Source organism: Atractosteus spatula, chromosome 9 (assembly GCF_055471065.1).
Source record: "Atractosteus spatula isolate fAtrSpa1 chromosome 9, fAtrSpa1.hap1, whole genome shotgun sequence".
In the NCBI taxonomy this organism is placed as follows: domain Eukaryota; kingdom Metazoa; phylum Chordata; class Actinopteri; order Semionotiformes; family Lepisosteidae; genus Atractosteus; species Atractosteus spatula.
Window position 1 is genome coordinate 18062207 of NC_142714.1, and position 21291 is coordinate 18083497.

The window sequence follows — 21291 nt, forward strand, 5'->3', positions numbered from 1 at the left end:
GCCGCTGTAACTTAAAAGCACTTGAACATTTGTGTTTGGGCTGCCAGTCATTCTTATACAAATGGAAGGGATTCAACAAAAAATTAAACAATAAAAAGCTGTTTAAGAAATGATTATTTCTTAATCTATAAAAGTTTTCCTGTCTTTGTCAGAGCTTCTATGCTAATTTACCATAAAAAATGTTTATGGACTGTATAAAAGAAGCCAAATAATCAAACTGATTAATGTACATTTCTATTGCTCTTCAATAGATTCCAGCATTGCAAAGGGGGTGAAATGAACACATGGCTCATCCAGGTTTGTTTTTCAGCCCTTGCACACAACCTTGTACGTATACCACACAACAGCAAGACCATGGAAACAAATGGGAAGTGAACAGAAGCAGGAAGCGGTCTTAAGTAATCAATCAGTTGAAGAAAAACGTTTCTTCTTTCTCCATTGCACACTTTTCAAAAGAGGGATTGAGAGAATTTCTAAACTCGTAGGACGTCAAGATCTCACTGAACCACCTATCTCATGGTAAAGAACTAGAAACCTGGGTTGAGTATTCCCACCACCACCCCAGATAACACTTAAACATGTGACAGACATGTGACAAAAAAACAAATCACTTTCACAAATAAAAAACAATACAATGACCTTCCCAATTTACATTTTTGGTTATTTATCTTGATCTCCTTTTATCAGTAATGCGATAACTGTATACTGTGTACCATAAACCTCACCATGTAGCAGGCAATTAGTATCACCATTCAAGAATTCAAGTTATGACCACGGAGCAATTTTTTGTGTTTTCTGCAATGAAACATTGATTATGATTTTTAAGTGCTCACCATGCAGTGAATCAACATATAGTCAGCTGCAATAAAAAAACCTGACAAAGTTCAGACTCTATTCAGACGTAGGAATTTCACAGATAAGGCTGGGGTAGATATAAATTTAAAACTTCCTAATGAGAACACAGAACCCTATCAGGGACATATAAAAATATCAGGACATATCAGGGATATATAAAAGTATCATATATGAATTAAGTTTTTTTAATAAACCAGAAATAGAACAAAATAAAATATAGCTTTTCCATTTAATGTGACCATAAATTAGGAGCTTTCATTTGTACAGCACAGGCCTTCACTAAAAACTACATAATTTCCAAAACATACCTGTATTTAAGAGTTAATCTGTTATTTCCCCAATCACACACCACAATCCTTTTGGTTCAGATATCTGCTCCCACTCAGAGGTCACATAATTAAATACTGTCTACCGTTCCACGTTATGCTGAAACAACCAATCCAACCAAATATTTCTTCCATTTCTTTTACTTCTCATTGATCTGTCTAGGCAAGATGTTCGGCAGTCTGTCCAGTCTCTCAGGGTGGACAACACCACTGGTGACGTCAGGCCTTCATCTGGGCAGCACCCTGAGAAGCACCATCCCCAATCTCTCACAGAGATCTCATTCCGAGAGAATCCGATTTTCCGCGTTCTCTTGGCTTCTGCAGCTCCGTTTGTTTTTCTTTCATTTTATTTCCCTTGGATAGCCAAGGTTAGAAACTAATGCTGATCCTGCTTCCTCTCCTCCTAATTTCCTCAGCCACCTTTTATTTTATTGCTGCAATTAGAAGAGCAGGGGCCAGGAATCTGCGTAATCAAATCCCCACACTAAACTCACACTGAACTCACAGTTAGCAAAGTTCCTATTCTCAAATGAATTCGTTGGCCATCAATCTGTAATTTGCTGGTTATGAGCCAGGCAGTTACAAGGACAGAACATTTCACTTATACAGTTAAAAAACAAACCTGGGACTTCACTTCTTTTTCGTTCCCACAGCTAAATGGTTTTTATGTGCTTTTTTATCTAGATAAGGTTATTTAAACAAAGACCTTTAAGTCACTAATCAGGAAGTCAGGTAGAGGAACCTCACATAGCATAAAAATTATGAAAGAACTGTAGTCACATAAAACTTTAGTAACAATAATAGTGATATTCATCAGAAACTATAACTGTTCTTTAGGAAAAGGCAGAACTCAATGGTACACCATGTCCAAGTTCATGTATAATTACACTGGAATTACAGTATCTTCCAGTGTGTTACCACAATAATTAAAGGTTTAAAGGGAGACTGAGGCAAAAAGAGGCTAATTTAGATTGTATTTATCTAAGATCAATACTGGTATGATTCTCTGTTTCTAATATTTTGGTATTCCTACCCCAGACCTTTCAAAAGAAGATGTGTATGAACCACACAGCTGTGACAAAGGTGAAATTTTGAACAAATAAGCACATACAGCACTAAATCTAAAGAGAAGACTATGTGGGGCTATAACAGCTGCGGGAATCCATAACATATTACAGCATAAAAATATTTGATCAAGTAACCAATCTGGAAGGCAAATCTCTGGAGACCAATCGTCCTAACTGAGTTAGTAAATGCCATACATTATCACAGATAGCACAGAATTTCAAAAGAAGCTGATCCTTGTGTTCACATGAATCCTATAAACTAAAACCTTGCCTAAATTAAAATCTGATGACATTTTGCATTTCCCAGTAAATGTCAAAACCAGACAGTAATGCCTCAAATGATCTGTAACGGACAAGAAGAAAATTTCCATAACTCCTTAAGAAGGACATTACACTACAAGGGTATTTTATAGCAAACATCAAAAAACAAAACTCACTGAATTTATGCTTCAGCCTGCAAATCACAGCTCAAGAAACAATTTCATGCTTAGGACCAGGTCTCAGTAAAGAAAATTAAGTGTTAATGATGATGCTAATTAACATGCAGTATGAAAGCAATGTTATTTTGACCGCCAGCTCTGCCTTAAGCAATTAATTTTTTTTATGCTGTTGACTGAAAAAGACAGGACAGTAATCACTATACTAGATCGGAATAAATGGATCAATTACACATCTAGAATCTCGGCTGGTCTGGAATCTTATCAGTTCGAAATTCTTGCCATTCCCAGGAACAATGCTGTTCAGTATTCCGTGCTAGCTCGTGCCAGTCTCTTGCTAACATATGGGCTTCCAGCTGATACCGAAGAGGTCTGTGAAACTGTTCCCTGCATTCCGACAATAGCCACAAAGCTGCACTGTGCAATGGGAATTAAACACCCAATTGAGCTACGACAGTGTGCTCGGGGCTCGTTCACTGACACAACACATATATGATCCGTGATGAAGTTTTGGCATCATGTGCTATACAATCAGTTCCACACAAACGCATCATCTTCCCAATAAATGCACATTCTTTTCCAAACTGAAGATATAATTTCACTCTTGCCTATTGTTCTATTTCAAACTGCCTCACCATTTAAATACTCTGTTAACTATGTCACATTATGAAGTTTTTTTCTGTAGCACTTTTATTTCTTTTGCAGAGTACAGGAGTTTAAGAGTTTGCTTGTTAAAGACAGCGAAACACAATTAAATAGACCTTTACTGCCTGACCTTTTTGCCATTTCTCTGCTGCTCATATGATGAAAAGAAAGTGCAATACCCCAATCAAGCTCCATAGCAGAGCCATACATGTAGTTTTAAAACACAATCAACAACAAATCTGAAAGGACTCCAGCTTCACCATGCTCAATGCTAAATGAAATAATGTCTTTGGACATCTGGAGACTTTTTTCTCAGTGAGGTCAGAAGAGTCAAATTCCTTTGGGATTAAGTATTATTCAAATTATTATGCTAAGACACTGCACTGCACTGGCACTTCAGTATTATGCCAAAACGACAAATACTGGGGGAGCTTCAGTTAAAATGATTGGCAACATTTTCAACCTCAAAAAGCGGCAAAATTATGGAGATTCCTGGTCTAAAGGTACTTTAAATATGGAAGAACTGGTAAGTACTGTTGTTGTTAATTGCCAAACCAATTTTTAATTTAGACTTAAGAACATAAAGAAACTGATAAGAGGACATTCAACCCATCTAGCCCATCTGGTTACTAATTGTCCAGTCATTTCTTTAAGGGTGCATATGATTTCAGCTTCAACAACATAGCACGGCAGTTTGCTTCAGACACCCACAATTCCCAGATTTAAAATGAAAGCTTCTAAGTACCACTGCATTTTATTTCAACATGGCAAATGCCTCCATACTTTTATAAAACAAATTATACTATTTAATACAAATGTTATATACTGCGCATTGATTTTATTTGCAATAGCTTGTTGTTTCTTGAAACTTTAAAATATGCAATAGAGTTTTGTGCCATGTTACTGCAGTGTGCACTGTCACACTTCCACTTCTACCCTCTGGTTTGTATCAAAGAATTTTACCGCAATTCAATATTTCACTGGGAAAAGGAGCAGATTCACAGACTTTTCCACTCAGCCATCAGTGATTCAGCTGACTGACAAAACACATACTGTAAATATTGAATGCAGTATGTACATAATATGTCAGCCTCACAGCAATGAAGTAATCCTCCTTCGAGCACTTGAAGCAATAAATGCCAAGTGTAAACCTTGCTAAAGCAATAGAATGGCCGAGGTTCGGCTTTGCTCCATAACAGCAAAAAGCAATGCGGTTTATTCAGATCTAGTCTGCAGCCCGATTCCACAGCTCTCTCACGTTCCACAGAAGGAAGGCAGAGGGTTAAGTGACATCCCCGGATGACCACAATAAACAAACAAGCCAAGACTGTCCATCCACAGGTCACATGACTGGCACACAGTTGAAACACAAAGCCCCCCATTTTGCAAAGCTGAGATTCAGCATTTAGTAATGCTCTCCCTCACAATACAACACAGACAATGAACAATGTCCAGCAGGCCGCCCACAGCAGGGGACCCCACACAGGGTTCAGTGCAAGTCAGGGGTGATGTTTACCTTTTTCGGAAGACCAAGTGCCAGTTCCCCCGGACTGACAATGAAAAGTAAAGTTGCGGGGGAGGAGGGTATGGATAGCGCCAAAATATTCTCACTTCCCTTGACCAGAACCGCAATGACCACTGACTCAGTGAACTGTAAACAAGACACGCCCCAATTCTCTAGTTTAATTAGATATTCCTATTCTATTTTGAAAAATAATTAAGACACAGAAATCCTTACTTACTTATTTTATCTTCTGCAAGTCTTTAACAACATTTCAAATGAAGAACTATCCTGGTTGTCAATAATTCAAAACACAACATATGTAAGAAATAACGGAATATTTTGTTAGTATTCTCCAGATCACCAAATCCCAGAGATTCTGGAGACACCAAACAAAGTGTACAAGGACAACTGAAACTCAGAAATGGCCATTGGTTGCAACAAACTTTAAAAAAAAAGACTTGCTCAAGAAGAAGTGCACACTCTGAAAATACATTTAAGACACAAAACTGCAAATAGAGTCTTGGCTCTATAAGTCACCAGTCTTGGAAAAAAAGTATTTTATTTCAAACTGAATTTTTTAATTGATTTTCAGGCTTTATTGAAAGCACAAATGTGTGATTTAAAAAGTTTGTTTTCAAATTAAATTGGTCAGACTGACCCATATCAAACAAGGTGTCATTTTACAAAAGTTCCACACTATTTTTTTTCCACAGCCATCTGGCTTTAATTACATAAACTTTACTGATAACATAGTACTACGTTTACTAAGGGCTGAGTTTGCCTGAATTCCCACTGTACACTTATTCCAGAAACAGATGATCCTCAGAGAAAGTAAATAACCCAAGACATGCTAGTTTCCAGCTGGCTGTAAACCATATATTGCACTATTCTGTGAATCTCCAAAAGCTGGTGAGCTATAACAACAGTACAAGCAGCACATGCTGGCTCACTACCTAAAAACAGATCTTACAATTACAGAAAATAAATCTGAAAAATAGCTCTGCAATGTGCAGATAGAGAACAATGAATAATTAAAAATAAAAGAAACACTGAAGTCTTTTTAATATCACAACGAGTCAGTACAAAAGCACCTGACTGCATGCACAAACGGGCTCACACATTTAAAATTCTGTATTTCACAAGTGTCTTGTCCCAAATTTGAACTCTCTTTGGGGTAGTTGAAGCTTGTTTACCAATTGGAGACAGATGCCACAGAAATTGTTTCTACAAAATTACTAAGAAATGACAACCAAACACTCCAACTTTTTTTAAGATGATGATAATCTGTCTTTAATCTCCGTTTCCACAAAACAGGCTCTCACAGTAGTTACAAACAACAAGGCAGTAGTAATGCTGAGATAAGCGAGTATCAGCACAAAATCCTTAGTCCACAAAAAAGTTTGCTTGAAGTGCTTCACTATGATTCTCTACACAGAATTCTCTCTCTGCTCCATTATGGAATTTAAAACCTCCAGAAACAAACACAAAGGAAAACAGGCAATGTACAATGCCTAACAACTAGAAAATACTGAACATAATCCTGTGTCAAAAAAGCCTAATTTAATCCAACTAATTTCAGTACGATTCCAATAATCAACCACATTCCACACTTCTGAAATAAATACCTTGAAAGAGTTTAATGTTATGCCAAGCCCCTAAAAGTCCTGACCTTTACATTTTTTACATAAACACATTTTCATCTCTTTAAAGTAGAGTTCTTGGACTTGGCACGTTTGGCAGCTGTGTTCTGACTGTTAGTTGAAGGCTATCAAGATCTCAGCTTTGTAAAGGAAACAAAAGAACCCAAAAAAAGTGTGAGTGAAGCTTAAATCTTTCCTGGAGGGTTTCAGATAAACTTTTCTAGTTCTATATAAGGCCATAGGGAGTCACAGACAGTAAAATTGTTTACATCTGGAAGGAAGGAAATGACAAATCACCATGGGAAATTCTTCCAACTCCGATTAAGAGAAAATGGGGGAGGAGGGGGGGCTGTCACTTTCATACATTCAAAACATTTTGAAGTTAAACATGAGAAAAGCCTAAACTAAGCAACACAGGTAAATAAGAAAGCACCTAGCAATACCTGGTTTTCTTTATAATCCTCAGGCAGGAGGGTCTCAGTGGAGGGACCACAGAATGTGTGTTGCTGTGCTGAAAAAAATATGTGTCAAGGCAGAGCTGATATGAACAAAAAAGAAGGGGAGTTTGTTTTTAAAAAACTGTTTTAATTACTAAAGAGGTACTGTCAGAAGCAATGCTACGTGTACAACAACAGACCCTTCATGTCACAAATAACTAAAAAATTTAGAAGAAAATGCAAGTCTTACTTCCTGCAAATGAGAAGGGAATTAGAAATTCTAGGAGCTCAACATAGACTGCCCTTAATTAAATCTGAGTTCTGTTAAGGGTTAAAATAAAAAAAATAAATCATGGAGAAACCATCCAACACAAGCAAAAAAATAATTACTTGTATTTTATATAGCACTTCTCATCCTAAAATATCTCAAATCTTCTTGCATATAACCACCTAGCACCCACCCAGGTGACATGCGGCAGCTATTACTGTATGTACCAGCAAGAAGTGAGAATCTGCTGCAGCAGTTAAATTAAGGGGGAACATTTGTGGGGACGGTCTGGACCAAGAGTGGAATTTACCCAGGACACTGGGGTTAACATCCCAACTCTTTCAAAAACTGCCATGGGATTTTTAAGAACCAAATAATCAGCAGCTCAATTTAATGTCCCACTCGGACGGCATCTCCTTGATATAAGAAATTCTGGTTAAGAGGGACAGTGTGACACCTACTGGTCCACCACCACCCCTTGGAGCAGCAACTCAATTTTCACTGGGTTTGTAATATTGCAAAACTGACCAGGCCTGGCCTGGCATAGCTTCCGAGATCCAACAAGGCTACAAGATGGTAACTCAACTGCTGCCACCACATCACACGTATAATAGAGACGCCATGCTAGAAACCAAGAGCTAGAAAACAAACAGGTTTTTCAGCGGCTGTTCTAGTCCCGTTTTGACCTGCCATTCTGTAAGGCGTTTAAGAAGATGCACTGTACTATACACAATGCATTGGCAATGATAGCTTTCTCCCTCTATAGTAACTGTGGTTCTTTATATCAACTCTGCCAGCTCATAACTAAAATCTGGGTGGGCTTCAGCAGATTACTCTTGTTGGCTTGGCCTATACATAAAAAGAGCAATCATCTCTTAGAAACAGGCTGTGGAGATATCTGTGGAGTAATCTGGCAAATTAGCCAACTCTCAGGATAGAAGGTAAACTCAGAAGTGTTGAGAATTAGCTAAAAATAGGCCTAGAGATTGCAGTCAGCCGCTCTGTCCCACCACCATCCTGCTACAAAGGAAGCAAGCCCTCCCACAAACCTAACCCACCAAGACCCAAGAGAGCCTGCAGGCCCTGTGGAACTCATTGCAAGTGGTAAATCTAAAAAGAGCAGCATGCTAATGTTTGTGCTAAAAAAACAAGAGACAAAAGGTCATTTTTTTGCCGGTTGTAATTGCATTTTATTTTCCTCCCCCACCTTCCTTCTCCCCTCCTACGTATGATCCCTCATTATTTTTAAATAATCCCCTAATTTCCCATGTCTAGCTTCCTGTGATTTCCCTGTGACAGAATTCACAGGAGAACTCCATTCACTTAGGGAAAAAAAACAGAAAAGAAACCTGGGCTAGTGATTTTCTGTCCAAGCGATGATGCTGATGCTGAATGTTGAAAAGCTAGATAGGGTAAAAAAACAACTACGAGTCAATATAAGCAAGAAATCACAAAAAAACAGTGGAATAAAGGTTTATGTATACTGTAAAGCATAACACATTATGGCAACACCTCTAAATAAATATGGCTTACGAGTCATGAAGAAAGAAAAGCAATTCCTATGAGCTCATTTCTGGATGGTAGCCTCTCTGGTTTGCGAGCCAGCAAGTGTTGTTTTTGAGAAGCCTGTTGGGATGGCTTCATCGAGTTCTCAGGACTTTCAGGCTGCAAAAACATCATAACTCTTTCTCTGATAATGGCTTTTATAGTGTTCCATCATCAAAAAGCGCTGTAAGCTGGCACAGTCCATCTAAAGCTGCTCGGAGGAAAAATATGGAAAACATACTGACTAAAGGCTGACACTACAAAAAAAATCAAACACAAAACTATTAATTCATCTATTTTTTTTCAGTTTAAATCAAGTTCATAGCTTTCATCATCAGTCAAGGAGTGTGCCATTCTGATAAGCAATCTTTCATGTCTGCACACCCAAAGAGCCTTATTGAGATAAACATACTATTGTGTGCCACTGCATGTTCCTCTACCACACAAATAGAAGCTCATAAGTAAACAATTATTTCCTTACAATCGGCTGAATAAAACAGACATTTTAAGCACTAACCTCAAGGAGCATGAAGCAAATTTTGACGAGAAGGTATACAATATATGAATTACATAAAACAGGGTTGGCACTAAATGCTCAGCTCTTACCCTTTTCGCATCACCCTCCACTGTTAAAAACAAATGTAGCTCTTTTATCTCAGTTATTCCATCAGTTATTTTGAGTTTAACATTTTGTTTGATGTGAGAGATGAAAGATCTTTCGATTCAACCACACATTTCATTGAAGGTGTGCACAAACAGCCCTGGGAGGACCTTCAAAGCAATGGATCGACATGTACCTTCAATCAATTCTCAATATCCAACAGTTTGAACAAACATATTTCCAGAACAGCAAGCTTAATATAAACCTTAAAGCCTTGAGACGTAGACACCGTCTCTCAAAACACTTATGCTGGTAAATACATTGTTCGCTTGCCAGTTAGGATAACAGAAATTGATTCGTTTTGAAGGCCATTATCATAAAACGGGCCTGGAAAGCAAAAAGAATATATTGTTGGCAGGCAAGGACAATAAGCCATTAGATCATCTGCAGCATTAATCTCTTCATCTGTTCCTACCATATTGGCTAAAAGAGTTTAATAGATAAGATAAAGAGCAAGTAGCTAGGTAATTAAGCACAGAAAATCCTGGAGCCAACCAGTTGAGTCTTTTTGCTACAGTAGCTGGAGTGATATGCGACATCTTGTTTAGATTACAAACAGCTGGCTTCAATCACAAACATCTCCTGAGGAAACTGATCATTTTCTAACATTTCTGGCAAATACTGGAGAACTTAAAATGCAATGAGATTATAGACGGCTTTTATGTACCAACACATTTAGAATTCTTTTCACACAAACCACTAGAAATGCAATTCCAAGCAGTTTTCACTATTCACAACAGTCTGTTGTATCTACCACTCTCGAGTTTAAGTTATGTGTGTACAGCAGATTTACAAATCAAACACAGAGCACTTATTAAGTGGTAAAAGATTACATACACACCTGTACTGAATGCAGGCTTCAAATTACAGTATATTGATCATTTAAATGGTCAAATAGCTGTAAAATTTCAAATATAGACCGATTTTGAAATCAATAGAAATACACTTCACAAGTCTCTGTCCAGCAGTGTTTTTTTTCTGAAGTACAAAAATAATACAAAACATTGGCTATATGGATGTTTACATAGGACTTACAAAAATGGAACCCTACTCTTTGATCTCTTGATATACTGATGAATACTTACAAAAATAGTATATTTTTACACTTTGATCTCTGTGTAAACAGATTAATGTATTTCTTTCTCTAAATATTGAAGTGACACGGAGAGAAAAATTCCTTATAAAGGCAAGTCAAACAACCTAGACTGAGTTATTAATGTTTTTAATGTTTGAAGTTTATTCATCCCACATGAGCAGACAGTTTCATTGCACTTCAGGATAACCTTTTCCTGGATCATCAAGAAAGCCAATTCCTTCCTGCCCCATGCTCTGCACATGCCCAGAATGATATCTGTAAGAGCTGCCTGCCATGCAGAACGCTACCCATATGCATGACACACCGTGCGTGACAGAGCATTTTAAAGTTCCTTTTCACACATTAAGAACGTCTGCACTGGAATTTGAAACTAGCATTCAGGAAAGACCGCTTTGTGGCTTGCAGCATGTGTTTTGTGACTCCCTTTCATTAACATAATTACTGTAGGTTTTACTGCTCTGTAACCGTCATTATGGTGGCACCAACTTGCTGCCTCACTCAGATCCTTAGCCCACAGAAACACAATGAGCAGTTAAAGTGGTAGACTCAAGGTCTGAAACAAACTCCATGAATACAGCAAAAGCTCATCCTTAATAGTTTCTCACAGCTGTGTCCATTCTTAAGTGTAAAACAAAGCAACATGTAATGGGGCTAACTCTGTGTCAGATATAAATATGTCAAATATGTATTTAAAAAATAATAAACAATATTATCAATATACATTAAGAATTAACAAACCTAAGAGAAAGAAACATTAAAAACATATAAAATAATAAATATATACAGACACTGCTACAGTATTTCCTTTAACCCTAACATAGGCCACAAGCAAAACTTCTCTCAGGAACTACAGTTGTTTTTGTTCTATTGCAGCAAAGGCTCTGGAATATAGATTCTCACTGATATATTATAGTTCCTCCAACAATCTAATTCTAATGGAATCAGATCTGCAGAACAGCAAAATAAGCAGGAATCGGGTACACAGCAGCTTTGAAAATACTGAAAAAACACTTAACACAGTTTGTGGATTTTGAAAGCATGCTATCAATACGCTTGAAGCACCTGCACCTGCTTGGACTTCAATGTCTTGATTAGTCATCCACACATCTACTGTACACATACAAAAATATTCTCTTCGTATGATTAAACCCCGATACTTGTTCAAGTCCATGAGTTCAAAATGTGCACTTCAGTGAGCAACAGAGGCTAGCACCAGGCATTCCTGAACTGCTGTCAAGCATGAATGTGTGTGAAACTCACATTAAAATTTTAAAGTATAAATGCAGAAATTCATCTCAGCTATGAACAAATTCAAGCAAAAAAAATGCCAGCTGTTTCCTCTTGGTGACATTGGATGGACAGAGATATTTTAATCAAGATTTACTCATTTTTTATTGCCATTACTTGGCTTTTGCATTCATACTTATTAAATTATTTGGTTAGTGTTCTGGAAGGGCAGTACAATAATACCAAATTAGAGAATTAATAATTAACACAATAGGAAAATGGGTTTTAATTGAAAATAACATCAAGACATAAGCGCCCCAATTATTTTTAGTAATTTCCTAGTAAACCAAACTAAAATGACTGAAACATCAGTAGAAGTAGTTCTAGATATTAAAATGTTTGATAACACTAAGGCATTAATATTTCATTGTATTACCAACATCACTTCTAAATACCTATTTCTTCCATTCACAAAGTACTGCAAACTTTAACGATTTTGCAAACTACTTTACCTCACAATTCTTGGGTTCTGGTTTTCCATTCTTGGATGGAACACCTTTGTGGGGAGTATACATATTCCCCTGTGCTCATCCTTTTCTCAGGGTGTGCTGGTTTCCTGTAACCTCCCAGCTACATGCTGACTAGATTAACCTCTAAATATTTCCTCTCTGCATGTACATGCACCCTGCAGTGGACTGGATTCTGTCTAGAGTATAGTCGTGTCTTGCACCCTATGTCTCTGGTGCTAGTCCACCACAATCTTCCACACTATATAACAGATAATGATGATGAATGGACTACAAAAATATTACTTTAATTAATATTACCTGGGTAGGTAGGTCCCTTTTTAGGCCATAAAGGCCCATGGGGGAATGGGGGGCAAGGGCCACCATTTTTCTTGACCAATCCGACACTGGAAGTGGAGGTGATGTGGTCAGCATCACGCTCCGGTCGGCCTATTACCCCCGGAAGGATTAACCCCCGGTACTCAATTGGAAAGCAGGCTGAGTGTACCTGGGAGCCAACTGGAAGGAATTAGAGCAAGATACATTGCTTGCCCCTACCTCGGATTGAACCCGGGACCTTCCAGTCAGGAGCTAGACACCCTTGCCATCTGAGCTACCATGGCTCCAATTAATAAGACCTACTTTTGACAATTAAGAAACAACAGTGTAAAAGAAAACATGACTGTTTGAACACTTAAATTATCTTCAGCGTCAAAGAGAAAGCCAAAGGGAGTGTTCTGCACATGGAGTACTACCCCAGAGAGATTTTACACCCACGAAGAACTTATCTGATATGAATCAGGATATGAAGAAAGCTGTAGCACCCAAGTGCGTAACACACGACAGAGAACCACACATTAGCAGCTCACTCATTTGCTTCTGAAAGAGGAACTGGGTGTGTCTTAGTCGTTAGTGCATTAACAGCATTATTTCTGGAGTGGGGAGACGATTGGCAAACTAAGTTTTGAAGCCTGGAAAAGAAACCTCAACCCAGAGACTCAAACTGTATTCCAACTCAAGTAGTCAACTAACTTATTTTTTTACATATATAGAATCTTCCTAAGATCTTTTGTAATTGTTTACTCAACATATTTACTTAACGTAGAGGTGTGCTAACCTATAAACCACCTTAGAATTTGGATATAAGCAATAAAGTATGGCAGGTAAATAACCGGGTATAGCTCAGATAAGTAACAGAGAGGCAAAACAAAACTCAGAATAGACATGACTAGTATCTCCAGGCACCAAGTTCAAGACCTCTACCTTTATATTTTTTTTTCCACTTGTTCAGCTTACTGTGTATGCTGAAATTTCTATTTCAGTCTTAAGTCTAAAGTCAATGAAATTATCTGTGGATCAAAAACAGATTGCACATCAGTCTAAAACTAAATGCAATATGGTATGCTCTTTGTAGGGTGCATGGAACACAGATGTGGGAGAATAATTATTTTTACTATTTCAAAACTTCACAAAGCTTGGAGTCAGATGATGCCATTCTGATCCTCTTAATTGTTTATGGGAAAATTCCTACAACTATATAAAGTTTTAAGCATCTCTGACCTTTTTCCATTCCATTTCTCCCTCTATCTTCTCAAAGAGATCAGTTCTCATGATTTGAAAATGGAAACAAAAAAACTGCTGGTATTTTTTTATATCAGTCAGGTTGGAAAATTGTGCTGCGCTTAGGTCACAGGACTGGCATATTATCACAATGCATTCCTGCCGTTTTTAAGCAAATATTTTTTTTTCTCCAAAACAAGGTAGCTTGATCCTGTGAAAAAGAGAACTTGTTCAAAGTCCAAACCAGAGGGGAAGTTTTTACCCAAATTATGAAATCTTTTCCAAATACAGCTAATAAAAAAGGTCTTTGTCAGCCTGATGGTTTTATCCCACCAAAAGAGATACGGCCATTATCTTTGGAAGAATTATGTCTTTTTTGTCAAACACGTAATATCTTACCTGTTCCCAGTTACAGTACATAGTTATTAGTACAGTAGGTTGATTAATGTTAAAATCACCTCACGTCATTTGAGTGTGGTAGTCAGTAAATTTGAAGATATTAAAATGTACTCCTTCCTCTAAAGCAGGCACCAGTGTCTCATTAAAATACTCTAATCACTCATTAGTTTATCATCAGGTCCAAGCTTTACAACTTGCTGACTATTAGAGAAATTTAAGGTAGATTAGGTGTTGAAGAGACTCTACATGTTAAGGGACATGAGGAATCCAGAGATACTGTTACTGTTAAGGAACTTGGCAGCCCCTGTGACATTTTCATCTATCTCTTTTAAATTTGTACCCATGCTTTGCATTTTTTATTTTGTGAGAAAAATCTAAGAATTTAATTCAAGAATCCCTTGAATACCTTGGTATTCTTACAATAACCTAACCTGGAAAGTGACCTCATGGGTGAAGAAACTGTTTAAAATAATAAAAACACATTGTAATGATATGACAGTTCTGTGACCTAAGCACACAATTTCACAAAAGCAGAAATCAAAAGCAGGAGCATTTAAGACTAAAGGGACATATTACTCCAATAAATAAAGAGTAACAATGGTCAGGAACAAACTCCCATACAATCTTGTTAAAGCAGATTCACTTTAATTTTTATGAAAAGCTTGTTGAGATCTTGGATCATAAAACTACAGTATTAGCACATAATATGGACAAACTGATCACAAGAACGTCCTATCGTTTGTGCTCCAAAAAGACGATTCCCAATCCTTGTATGAAGAACTCTGTCTTTTAGTTTTCATTCTAACCGAGTTCAAAACTTTTTCCAACTCTTAGAAAGTCAGAAAGGGTGTGTAATTAGCATCAACTCTGAAACAACCTCTGGATTTCACACCTACTCTCATCGAGGGGTGTGGAATGTAACAATTACTCTTTTGGTGGAAGTGTAATACCATCTCATTCTAGACATTACTAATTGACCTGTTGTTTCAAAAGAAATAAGGAAGCAGCTACTTCATATTCAAGCTGGGGACAGACTGGAGTTCTGTTTATATATTCTTTACGACAAAAATAGTTGAAGAGCATTTCTGAAACCAAAGGCAGTATGCAAAATACTGGGAAGAAAAAGTTTCAATCAATCAAGATGTTTAATTACAAATAATTTTACTCAGCAATCAACAACTGAACTGGAACATAACCAAGAAGACACAGACGTCCTACAAGACCAAGAATGAGAATCACCATCTTAAGGAGGCAACTGGTCTGACAAGCACAGCTAGTTCTTTAAGGTCAGTCTGAAGGATGTAAGGGAAGAGTCAAGCAGAAAATATTAGTATCTGAGTTCCAGAGTAGGGCACAAAATGAAGATCCTTTTTTACGAATGGGTTTAATGAGGGCATTCACATGGGTTTTCTATTCTTAAAAGAAACATGGTCATTACAGCTTCGGTTTCACATTTGGCATAGGTTATAAATTGTATTTTGAAATAATGATTCACCAATTAGTTTTAATTAGGCTTGCTCTCAGAAGGAACACTTTGTGGAATTCACAGAAGGCACCGAGATTATGGATTCACTCATTTAGTTACTGTAGCTCCCGATGAATAAACAGCATATTTTTGTCAATGTTCACACAAAAAAAGAGAGAAGATATAGGTGCAAACAAAGACAGTATCATATTTACATGACAGGCAGTGGCATGAGAACAGATTTTTTTTCCTATCCTCAGCCAAAAATCCAAACATGTGCAGGAAAAGAACCACCCTTCTTCCTATCCCTGAAAAGAAAACAATCAGCTGGGAATCCCTTCCTAGTATATATGGGAAAACAATTTTTTAAGGAATTGCTTTTAATTTGGATAAAATATACTAATTACTAGGTACTCACTGCAGAGCTGTGTGAAACCTGTTATCCCAGAACCTCATCAATCTCCAAGAAAAAAAGGATTCGTTTCCAAAACTGAAAGGAGGGCTTTGTAAATGCACACACACTTTGCAATGGCAGCAAAGGAATTCAGCAGTCAATGTAGTTGCATACTCATAGGTGTTGCCATATGGTTCTTACAAAAGAATAGTCTCAAGATCACTGATATTCACTCCTGGTCCAAACACTCCTGTATCTTATGTAGGTGTCCTGGCCAAATTTCCCATTGGCCCTTACCAATCATATAATCATACCAACTGGCTTCATCACTCTGCTCTCCTCCCCACTGATAGCTGATGTGTGGTGAGCGTTCTGGCGCACTATGGCTGCCGCCGCATCAACCAGGTGGATGCTGCACATTGGTGGTGGTGGAGGGGAGTCCCCATTACCTGTAAAGTGCTTTGAGTGGAGTGTCCAGAATAGCGCTATATAAGTGTAAGGAATTATTATTATTATTATTATTATTATGGTGTTCATTCCACTCTGGACTGGGTCCCTCCAGGATCAGGAGAGAATATAACTGGTCTAGCCTGTTCTTCTATAGTCATCTTCTACCACTCTGGCACACTATAGGGATATGAACAGTGCAAACTGCAGTGATGTAAATCTCTCAAGGTTACTATTATACGCATAGAAAATGGCCTCAGGAGTGACCAATTCCTCCACATTAGCAATGTGTGAAAACCCCCTGCTCTCTGTAACTCTTTAACAACTCAAAACATCTATGTGTGCAAAACATGAGCACAATTAAAAGCCTCAGTTAAGGTAAATGAGAGCTCAGCCAGAACGACAGACAACAGACAATTCAGCCAGGCATTCTCTGGCCCATCTCTTCCTTCTGTTATATTACGTCTAGATGAGTGCACTAATAATTCCTGTGAAGAGAATCATGACAGGTGTAACAAACATAATGAGACTTTCCTCCTGGGAGATGCTCTGTGTTCAGTGTCACTTTCCATAACATATTTAGTTAGAGATGCTTGATGTCTTGAAGCAACACACCATTTTGAAAGCCACTCAGCATGTTTCTATAACCACTTTAATTTGGTGCATGAGTAATCATGTGAGAGCTTGTAGTAACACGTTGGATATCCAGATAAACTGCCTGTGAACACCAAATAACGCCTTCTGTACAAAGTGAAGTCTGCAAATTATCACCACCACTGCAATTCTTCTTTTGTTTGTTACTGGAAATGTGAGATGTATGCATCCGGCCCATGAAAGAAGAATGTCTGGATTTAGAACAGACAATTTACACTACGCTTTGCTGCAGTTTATTTCTATTTCCATCAACTGTCAAACCATGTCCAATAATGTCATGTTGAGTTGGAGCCTAACCCAGCAGACAACACAAGCAAAGGAGGATACCTCCTGGACAAGATGCTGGCTTATTCCAGGGCACATACACTCACGTTTATGGGGGTAACCTAAACAACATGCCTTTCAACTGTGGAAGAAAACAAATGTGCCTGGCAAAAGGCTATGTGACTACAGAGAGAACATGTGAACTCCACCCAAGGGCAGAAAAAAATCCCAGAACCATCTTAAACATAAACATTATTCTAGTATTATATGTAATGCTGTGGATTAATATATCAGATCATGGCGGGTTCTTATGGACGGTAAGGCTATGGCCTCTCAGGATTCTGTATTCTTCAATTCACATTGGTTTTCATCGGGACTACACGTGATAAAGCGTCCACTGTATTAGTCGCACATTATTGGTTTTCCACAAAACAGTTTTGTTACAAAGTACTACTGCTGCACATCTCTGTTCTTAAGATGTATTCCAACCTCCAGATCTCTTATCTGATAATAAAAGTGAACTACAATAACAAAATCAAATATATTCACAAAGACTGTAACAGTAAGGTACATGCGGATAACTGCATATACAATATTGTGTAAACGTCTTTAAAATGCCTTATCCATCAACTGATCGATGAAAGAATGGAATTTCTGGAAACTTAAGTTCTCTATTACGCCCTGTTGTCTCATGAGTGAACAAACGATTTTGGTCCTAGAAGGACGCATTAGGCTTATGGAGAAGTTTTAGGTCTGCTCTGACAATCACAGACGAGTGGTGCGATACAGTATACAGTATTAGCACATGGAGTTCGAGACGCCTCGTGCCTACCCTGTAAGCTGCTTATTTGCAAGGATTTTCCAAAGCCCTCTAATAAACTTTCAAGAACGGACACTTCTGTATTTAATTTAATAGATCCAAATAAGAGAAAAAGTATTAACTGCCTTCTCCACTCCCTCAAACTCCATTCCGGTGAAAGCAATACTGACAGCTCAATATTGATCGTGCGCTCAGCATAAACAAAGACTTCATCAACCAATTTTATTGTAGACCTCAATATACTTCAGGGTATAATTGTGTAGTTTAAAAATATCATTGTGGCTCACTCTTTGCGGTTATTACGGGAGCATTTCTTTCTTTTCTGGGCTCAAGGAACGTGCCTTCCCTTGAAATCAACCTCTCTCAGGCAAAAAAAAATTGTTTTAACTGCGCGACACAATGTATATGTTTTGTTAGTTATACTGCTTTTGCGTACAAAAACTATACTTTTCATCTGGTCTTTATTTGGACACTGCATATTAACATAGGAAACAGATTTGTTACAGTTTGGTTGGATTTTTAGCTGCCACTAGCTTATCACACGTAAGTGCCGAAATTTGTTTTGCAAACAGATGTTTTTAAAGAAACTCTTCAGACTGTTTACGTTCGCAGATTGGATTACTTCAAAGCAATAAAAATCTGCAAACGTTCCTGTCAGCGCAGTTATAATTTTATTTCCTTCTGTTAAATAAATATGACTTTGAAACTTTAGATGCACTCACTGCAGTGTATCAAAACATAAACCACCTAACTCTTCTTTGTACTATACGCTCAAATCTGCACCTACACCTTTTCACACCTCAATACAAGACAGGTCAGTAATATATTTGAGTGCTCATTGTTTAGTAATGATATACAATGTAACCAGTGCAAATAGTGCTTCTTTTCATTTTTTTCCCAATGACACAGAAAAGCATAAGTTCAAAACCGAAATTCGGTGACCAAATGCACTGTCAAAGCTCAGAACCCTAGCGTTGTTTCGTTGTTCCACCTTGCAAACAAGTATGGACGTCAACATAAAAGTGCTCAGGTGCGTGTACTTGATATTATTAAGTTATTTTGTTAGGTCGAAATTGCGCTACAAGAACACAGTTACGCGAAATCTGTTCATTACTTACCAGACTCTAAAGGATATTATGAATCTTTCTTATTTTCGCAGAAAGAATGGAGAAGATGAAGCATCTGAAGTTATGCGCTGATTCCAAGTCATTCAAAAACCGCTAAAGTCCTCAGAAAACAATTCCCCGCACTACCATCAAATCCAGCAAAGGCAAGTCCGCCTGTGTGCAGAAAACAACCACACTAAACCTTCAGTATGAAGCATGAAAAGACACTACCTTATCTGCGACTGCGCAGGAAATTCGGCAAAAAAAGAAAGTTTTCTATTCTTTTTTCAATCAACGTTAAGGGATCAGCACACAATTCAAACACAAAACAAATTAAATATCTGACCAATCCTGTGGAGTTAACTATTTTCCATCCCTATTATTTAAAATTGTATATATTTTCCACCGATTTAAACTCGCAGCAGTTTCAAATCTCAGATTACGTCAGTCAGGAAGTCTGGCTATTGGTGATGTTGGTACTGAAGCATTTCAGCGCATTTTTCAAAAGGGGATGGGCAGGTACGTCTGATTACTTTGTGGCTACGTGCGTACCTAACGTATTGTGCAAACAGTTTCGACATTTTAGAGAACAGGAGTATGACTGTCAATACAGCCTGAAACACAAGAAAACCTAGCTTTGTTATACCTAACAAATATTATTTGTTACATACACAACCTACTTCACACATTCAAGACAGAAAGAAGTACTGTAAATAGAAAGTTAATTATCTATTTAATAATTGCTAATAAAATAAGGGCCTAATAACATTTAAAACCCCCTTAGTATGTCTGAGCATGGTGATATCAAACATTAAGATGAGGAAGCCACTCAGACATTGCCAAATTAATCTGTTTTACCAGCTTCCTGATGGTACAAACTGATGAGAGATGCTATTCTATAAGTCCAAAAGTGAACGTTACAGGATTTGGTGACTGAGATAGAAGAAAGTGTCTATGGGTCAAAAATATCCCAAATAACACCATTATGGGTCTTGACTGGAACTGAAAATAAACATCTCAAATCCTGCATGGGGTTTGCATGAAAACACCCAAGCACTGAGTTAAAATTTGAACTATTTGGTCTAAATGCAAAGCTGTACATTTGATGCCTCACTCAGTCAGAACCTTCCCTCCTGTGAAGCATGGCAGTGGCAGATTTGTGTCATAGTTCTGCTTCTCATCAGCAAGGACGAGGAAACTGTGTTTTTCTTAGAGGGTGGTCACGTCAATGAAACGTGGAAGGGTTAAGTGGATGCTTTGAATCACAATGTTCTTGTGTGTTATCTATAATTTTCATTGTTTGGGTTAATAATACTTTTTATTCAGACACACGAACTTGTCAAGGATCTCTGTGGTCATAACAGCTTGTGATATGAATGGGGTGATTTAAGATGGCCTTCTTGTCCTCTTCAATCAGAGGGGATGTCTGCCAAAACAGTAAAATGAAACTATGCAGGCAAGCAACTGTTATAGATATCACCCTGCAACACACAACTATCAACCCACAGAAGCTCAGGAGGTGTGAGCCTGGCCACTAGCAGGATGGGAGACCTCCTGGGAAAGGTTGTTGCCAGAAGAGGTGTTAGTGGGATCAACAGGGGGCACTCGCCCTGCAGTCTGTGTGAGTCCTAATGCCCCAGTATAGTGACGGGGACACTGTACTGTAAGAAAGGCACCTTCCTTCAGATGAGATGTAAAACCGATGTCCTGACTCTCTGTAGTAATTCAAAATCCCAGGGTGTTCCTCAAAAAGAATAGGGGTGCCTTGGCCAAATTTCCTCCTGGCCTGTAACAATCATGGCCTCCTAATAATCCCCATCTATGAATTGGCTTCATCACTCTGTGTTCCTCCTCACTCATAGCTGGTGTGTGGTGAGCGTACCTGTGTGCACTATGGCTGCTGTCTCATCATCCAGGTGGATGCTACACATGGTGGGTGGTGGTGGAGGGCAGTCCCCATTTCCTGTA

General features: G+C 38.0%; 1 protein-coding gene across 3 annotated transcripts in view; it reads right to left on the reverse strand.

The window, feature by feature from the left end:
- The window catches only part of LOC148828333 (pleckstrin homology domain-containing family G member 3), a 103271-nt gene extending 83500 nt beyond the window's left edge, over positions 1–19771 (reverse strand). Inside the window, exon 1 of one of the 3 annotated variants that reach the window (XM_088925099.1) lies at positions 19336–19771. The gene's annotated coding sequence lies outside the window, so the exon portion shown is untranslated. The remainder of the gene's footprint in view (positions 1–19335) is intronic. The other 2 variants (XM_088925102.1, XM_088925097.1) reach the window with 2 other exon arrangements.
- Positions 19772–21291: the final 1520 nt, after the last annotated feature.